The 7,874-nt window shown below is 35.1% G+C and overlaps 1 protein-coding gene and 1 pseudogene across 1 annotated transcript in view; one reads left to right on the forward strand and one right to left on the reverse strand.

The window, feature by feature from the left end:
- LOC115303619 (olfactory receptor 6C70-like) overlaps positions 1–7,874 on the forward strand; it is a 104,469-nt gene that overhangs the window by 65,017 nt on the left and 31,578 nt on the right. The gene's annotated exons all lie outside the window — the stretch shown is intronic.
- LOC115303618 overlaps positions 1–7,874 on the reverse strand; it is a 9,187-nt pseudogene that overhangs the window by 356 nt on the left and 957 nt on the right.

Below are 7,874 nucleotides of genomic sequence, written 5' to 3' on the forward strand. Positions count from 1 at the left end.
TGAGAAATAGAAAGAAGAAAATGACAACCTGTATTTCTGGATTATCAGTCAGACCCAGGAGGATGAAGTCAGTCACTGATGTTCTATTTTTCATTTCTGGTGGTGATCTTTCACAAATCTTGCCGGCAAAATCAATACAGACATCAAGAAATCTGTTAGACTAGATTAATATCTGCACCTATTTTTAAAAATAATGATTATAATTTCACAAAAAATATCTGGGGCTTAAAAATTGTCTACTATAAACACATTCCTCATTTTCCCCAATACTATTATATATTTTCTGTGTTTAATATCAGTCTTTTTACTCTGAATAATGTCATCTGATTTATTGCTACATATTTACTCTGCCTCCATTTTTACAAATGTTGCTTGGTACATATATTGATTGAACATGGGCTCTTTTCATTTTTCATTTTTTTCCTAAAATATATAGGACATTATGTTTTTCTTATGTCATGTTTTCTGAACTTAAAATTCCTACTGCTGATGGAAATTAGTCACCAATCCAACCCTAATGAATACTTTCTAGTGAAAATTCTAAGTGTTCTCTTTGAGAAGTAGTGAATATTACCTCTATTAGTTTATTTATTGCCCTTTTCATTGTAAAAACTCAGAAACCAAGTCATTCTAATGTTGCATTATGAACTTTTATTTATATTAAACAATAGTTTATATAAGTAGTATCCATATTTTTTCAAGACATTATACAATATATTCCTAGATACTAGTTGAACCTTTGAACTCCAATCTTTATTCTTGATTCTCTAAAAAGAGGTGTCTTCCCAAACTAAGACACAAACTCTTAACTGTAGAGAACAATCTGGTGGTTACCAGAGGGTAAGGAGATGGGGGATGGGTGAAATAAGTCATGTGGATCAAGGAGTGTCCTTCTCATGATGAGCACTGGATGGCGTATTGTTGGATTGCTGTATTGTACACCTGAAACCAATATGACATTATATGTTCACTATATTGGGTTTAAAATTATAAAAAGTTGTCTATATCATGCCAGTCAGAGTGGCTAAAATGAACAAATCAAGAGACTATAGATGCTGGCCAGGGTGTGGAGAGATGGGCACCCTCCTACACTGTTGGTGGGAATGTAAACTGGTGCAGCCACTCTGGAAAACAGTGTGGAGGTTCCTCAAAAAACTATCCATAGAACTCCCTTATGACCCAGCAATAGCACTGCTAGGGATTTACCCAGAGGATATAGAAGTGCTGATGCATAGGAGCACATGTACCCAATGTTCTTAGCAGCACTGTCGACAATAGCCAAATCATGGAAAGAGACTAAATGTCCATCCCCTGAGGAGTGGATCAAGAAGAGGTGGTATATATATATATATATACCACCATACACACAATGGAGCATCACATGGCAATTAGAAAGAATGATCTGGCCATTTGTAAAAAGGTGGATGGACCTTGAGGGTGTCATGCTAAGCGAAATAAGTCAGGCAGAGAAGGACAGATACCATATGTTTGCACTCATATGTCTAAAGGAGAACAGGAGAAACCTAATGGAGGACCAGGGGGAGGGGAAGAGGGAAAGAGAGTTGGGGAGAGACAGCGATGCAAAACTCGAGAGACTATTGAATACTGAAAAGGAACTGAGGATTGAAAGGGCAGGAGAGGGGAGAAAAGAGGTGGTGGTGATGTAGGAGGGCACTCATGTGGGAAGAGCACTGGGTGTTGTATGGAAACCAATTTTACAATAAACTATTTTAAAAATAAATAAATAAAAATAAAAATAAAAAGGTGTCTATATATGAAAATTTAATTAACTTAGTGGTTTTTCATTTTTTTCAAATTTCTAATAATTAAAAAAATTAGTTAATAGTTGAACATCAAAAAATATGTTCACAAAATATTGTTAATGAAGTTTAGAAATACTTACATACAGAAATTAGATCCAAATATCTTGTATATGTTTTTAGAACTACCTTAGACACTCACACCACGAATATCTTTCTTTCTAAAGTATAAATGTACCAATATTAAGAAAAATATGCCATATTTTGGTAAATTGGTAAATATTACATTTAAAATATTTGTATATTTCAGTGTATTGATTACAATGTTGAATACATACTATTACATATATATTATTTATATAAGATATGTATTATATATAATGTATATTAGGTATATATTATAAGTCATATTTTATGATATTTACAAAGTATTCATATATATATGAGAAAGAAACCAATGGGTAATCAATGCTATGTAATGAATATAAGTTGAAACAAGAGATGAATATAAACTGAGAATACTTACAGATTATTAAAAAATTGATGGTTAGTATGAAATATGGAAAGCAAACTAATGCCCTCAATAATGTTAAATCAAAAGACAAGTGGTAGGCTAATGGAGAAATAACTGTTTTCCCTCTCTTCCCATAAAGCAGTATATTTCTTCATAAAACCTTGATGTTTTATCTCAAAGCATCTAGTAAAACAGTTTTCTCACGTTTCCTCTCACTGTTAACCCAATTCTGGAATCCTGAAATATTCCACTTGCCATCTTCATACCAAATCTTCATATAGAAGTCATAAAAGAAAAACAACCTAGAATTATTTTTTGATAAGCTATTCTGACATTTCACAGAGGGCTATTTCCATTTGTTTTCCTTAGTTAAAAAGTAAACGTAGCACCTTTATTGTGTTTTGCTACAGAAATTCTTTTTTACTTCAGAAATATCCTTTGGGATAAATTCTAAATGACTTTTGGGAAAATAGTAATAGGACACTGATGAATCATGCGCAAGATCAACTTTGGTGAGTATGTTTTAATTAGTTTATTATGGGACTCATGTCCCAGGAGAAGTCTAAGTAAATTATCCAGTAGGATGATGAGCAGATATTTGAGGCAAGGAGTCTTTGCAAAAATAAACCAACATTTTCTAATGTTCATATCCCTCTGACCTGTGTATCATTCTTAACACTGTGGAGAATCAGTTCAAAGTATGAAAGGCAAACTGGCAGAGAACTATGAAAAAAAAAGTGCTTAGTTCTACTACCTATGAAATAACTTTAGAATTATTGAGTCTTTTCAGGTATATCATTCCAGCTAAAATTTCTTAGGACATACTTCTCCCAATTGAGCTAAATAATTAATGTACATATAACATTAGGAGCAACTTAAAATTCATTTCTATGTTACTTCCAACATATTAGTATGAAACTCAAGATATATTTTATTATATAATGTTGACCAAAGCTATTCTTTACTAATGAGAAAATTAAGCACAGTCCATTCCACAGAGAATAAATGTAATGCTAAAAAATTTCTTTGAAACAATATCTTCTTGTAAAAACATTCTATATAAGTGAAAACTAGGGTATGAATAACCTTTGTATAACCAATAGTGGTACTTCACATACAGATTTAGTTAATAATTGGATTATCAGAGATTTTATTATCATTGTACAGACAAGTGCACTTTAAGAAAATATCACAAAATGGACCTTTTCAATTTAAAAGAGCTGTCTTCATGTGATATGTATAATTTTAAGGATTTTATGCCTAAATAGGAATTCTTCATTTTAAGTAATAGTTAACCATTTGATATTAGCATAAATATTTCCAGCATCATTTTTAATGGATGGATATGGTTTAACATTATGGATATGCCATGAGGAATCAAGTCTCTTTTGTGGAGCATTTAAAATTTCCCCGGTATGAATAATATTCAAATACATAGACACATATACATCTTGGCATTATTGTCCTGTTACTTTTGAGATTATAAATTTGGATACTTAAAATATTCATACACATTTACATGTTTCTCTAGAGTAGTGGTTGTTTATATTTCATACTTTAATAAGAATAGCTATTTTAACACAAACTCATCATGAATATCAGTGAAACCTTGGATTGTGAGTGATTTGTTCTGAGAGTGTTCTGCAGGACGAGCAAATGTTTCTAATACATTTTAACTTGATAAACAAGTGATGTCCTGCAGCACAAGTAATATGTGACGTGAACATCACATGGTCACAACTGTGCCAATGGTTCTTGGAATTGACTTTGATATATGAGTGCATTGGATTACAAACATGCTTCTGGGATGACTTCTGCCCCCAAACCAAGGTTTTACTGTACGTTCATCTCTTACCAATGTGATAGAGAATAAAATGACACTGCCCACTGCCTCTTTAAGATGACAATCTTATGTATACCTATACACACACTCAAGCATAACATTGTGAAAATCATCCTGCAAATCCACGTCTGGGTGGATATCCACAAGAATTGAAATCAGAATTTCAAAGAGATGTGTTTATTGCAACCTTATCTGCAACAGTCAAGGTACAGAAACAACCTAAATGCCCACTGATAGATGAATGGGTAAAGAAAATGTGGTGTCCACATAAAGTGGAATAGTACTCAGACATAAAAAGGAAGGACATTTTGACACGGTGCAATATCAATGATGCTTGAGGATAATACAGTAATTTTAATGAGCCAGCCATACAAGGACAAATATTGTATAAATCCTCTTACACTGAAGTACCTAGACCAGTCAAAATCACAGAAATAGAAAGTGGAATGGTGGTTGTCAGGGGCAGTGGGGAGAATATCTGTGGTACAACATTGTGCTTATCGTTTACAATACTGCATTGTGTGCTTAAACATTGTTCAGCAAGTAGGGGCACCTGGGAAGCTCAGTCAGTTAAGCTTCTGACTTTGGCTCGGGTCATAATCTCCCATTTCAGGGATTTGGGCCCTGCATCAGACTCTGTAGGCAGTCAGAGCCTGGAGCCTGCTTCAGATTCTGTGTCTCCCTCTCTCACTGCCCCTTCCCCACTCATGCTCTGTGTGTCTGTGTTCATCTGTCTCTCAAAAATAAATAAACATAATTTTTTTTAAGTTTAAGGGAGTGGATCATTTTTTAAAAAATTTATTTAAATTCAAGTTAGTTTAAACACTGTAGTCTTGGCTTCAAGAGGAGAACCCAGTGATCATAGTAAGTGTTCTCACCAGTTTTGAAAGGGGGCCCTTTTGCATTTTCCTCTGGGAAGCTCTACAAACAGCTGCACTTAAAGGAAGAGGAAGGAAGCACTAAAGTATTTGGAAGCCAAGCTGTGCACCCTAGAGCAGTTCTAGGCTTTATCTGGGCAGTAGACAGTGGTGTCAGGGGCCTGAAGACTTCCAGCAAAAATCATTTCTGGATGCTTACCAGGGAGTCCATATCAGGAGATTGAGAATAAGGCTGAGATCCAAGAAAAAAGATGTAAGATGTGTATGATGAGTTTAGGATGAGGATTGGCTGTCAGAAAACATTTTATGGTGATTGGGAGATTGGTGCAGTTTTCTCCACTTGGGGGAATATATATACTATGAATCTCCTTTCTGGCTATGATTTTGTATGTGCTCCCATAAGGTGCTCCTGGTTTTTGCAATGAATGCTTTGCTTGGAGAGCATAAATTAGTTTAAGAACCATGACTAGGAAAGGAACAAGCAGGTAGGCAGCATGATCTATGGAAAGTTAAGTGAACTGGGATGTAGATCTCAATTTGTCCTAATTCACTGAGTCACCTACAAGAATTTCTTTCCCTTTCTGGGTTTCACTTTTCTCTTATAAGTGAGAAAGTTGGATTATGTCAGGGGTACAAATAAATCTCATCCCATAGGTCAATGCTTATGGTATTGGCACCAAGTTGAGAAAAATTCTGAGGTACATACTTACTCCTCAAGAAATAATTATTCAACTTATTTGCAATGGTTTGCTACAGCAGCCATGATAAAGGGAACTTAGTGGCATGTCTCTTTCATTTGTTTTCTTTTTTTTTAATCTTTATTTATTTTTGGGAAAAGAGAGAAGGAGATTGAAAGAGAGCATGCACATGGGAGGGCGAGAGAAAGAGGGAGTAGAGGATCTGAAGGAAGCTCTGCATTGACAGAAGAGAAGCCCATACATGGCTCAAACTCACAAACTGAACCATGTGATCATGACCTGAGTCGAATTTGGACTCTTAACCGACTGAGCCACCAAGGCGCCTGGATGTGTCTCTCATTTGTTAACCCTGTAAGAGAATATATATCTATAATCCCCTACACATGGACAATTCTGTTATTCCAAAGACTTTAAAAGTTACATTTATGCTGAGGTTAGGAAATTATTTTTAACTTTTCTCAATCATTTTAGGTGGTATCTCATACCAATCTTCTATAGAAAATATGATTGCAGAATTTGTTTTTAGGTATCAAAACTTAAGACATGTATAAAGCAAAGAGCCTAGTCATTCAACTTATTAAAGTTTCAGTTCCTTCCTCTGTGTGCTCTGGTAAGTAAAACTGGCCATGTACTAATAAAGTACAATGTGTGGAATCATACACACACACACACACACATACAAGTACTTTAAATGAAGTGCTTACTCATATAAATTCATGTACCTTACAAAATATTAATAATGTCTTGGGAATTTTTGAAAGCACAACACATAGGACATTTTTTCCCCTAGTAACTCCTAACATAGTTAAAATGCATGTTCAGATTATGTGTTACTCTCTGAATAGTTGCTAATTAAATTTATAGCCTAACAATTTAAAACTGGGAATGTTTTCATATAATTGCACATAGTATCATAATGGATCAGTGTCATATAAGTATACAATTTTACTATTTTATCAATATTTAGGATAGTGCAATCTTAAAATATTTGTCTCACATTTTTATGATATTAGAAGGGCAGAGTTTTTTATTGTAATTCTCATCAGTATCAACTTTACAGTTTATTTTTTATTAATTTCCATATCATCTTTATTTTCTTTGGTTTTCCACATATTGCGTTCTGTACTTTTTAGGTCAGGGTTCTGAATTTCATGTAATTCGAACATTTTTGTTCCTACCAATTAAAGAGCATGAGCTACTTCGAGTGATTATTTGAAAACAACTAAGCCAAGTGGTTTGTCATTGAAATTCCCTTTTTACCTGAGTACCAATAAAATGGTGTTCTCTGGTTCTTTTTTAAAGTTTATTCATTTTGGGGCACCTGGATGGCTCAATTGGTTAAGCATCTGGCCTCGACTCAGTTCATCATCCCAGTTCGTGGGTTCAAGCCCTGCGTCGGGCTCTGTGCTGACAGCTGGCTCAAATCCTGGGGCCTGCTCCAGATTCTGTATCTCCCTCTCTCTCTGACCCTCCACTGCTCAGGCTGTCTCTCTCTGTCTCTCAAAAATAAATAAAAAATACATTTAAAAATTTAAAGTTTATTCATCTTGAGAGAGACGGAGAGAGTGTGACGGAGGGGAGGGGGTACAGAGAGAAAGAGGATCTCAAGCAGGTACTGTGGGGTCAGCCCAGAGCCCGACGCGGGACTCAAACACATATCCGTGATGTTATGACCTGAGCTGAAACCAAGAGGCAGATGCTCAAAGGACTGAGCAATCCAGATACCCCTGAGCCACCCAGGCCCCCTGTGTTATCTGGTCTTTATGTGCATGTTAAATAGGTGTATACAAATCCTGCATTGATTTTCAGTAACTTCATGGACTGATTTTTATGGTTTTCCACCTCTGCCTATTTTCTGATTATACAATATTTTAAATAATTAATTAAATAGGGTCACTTCACGTAGTGTAAAAGCAGACATTCCGAATAACCCAGTTTATAGTACTCTAGGGAGGAGATCACCCTTCCCAACAGCCACAGCCTCTCACAATCTGTTTATTGTTTAACAGGACCTGTATAATCTCAAAAGACATAGGTAAATATTCTGATTGAGCAGACCTGACAACTTGAAAGAAACCATTTTCACAGTAGAAGATCATTGTTTATCAGCTTTTTATTTCCTCATACAGATTTTGAGTATCCAACTCAATAGCATAAAGGAACAAGAGTGGGGAGGAGACA

Source organism: Suricata suricatta, chromosome 10 (genome assembly GCF_006229205.1).
Source record: "Suricata suricatta isolate VVHF042 chromosome 10, meerkat_22Aug2017_6uvM2_HiC, whole genome shotgun sequence".
NCBI classification, from domain to species: domain Eukaryota; kingdom Metazoa; phylum Chordata; class Mammalia; order Carnivora; family Herpestidae; genus Suricata; species Suricata suricatta.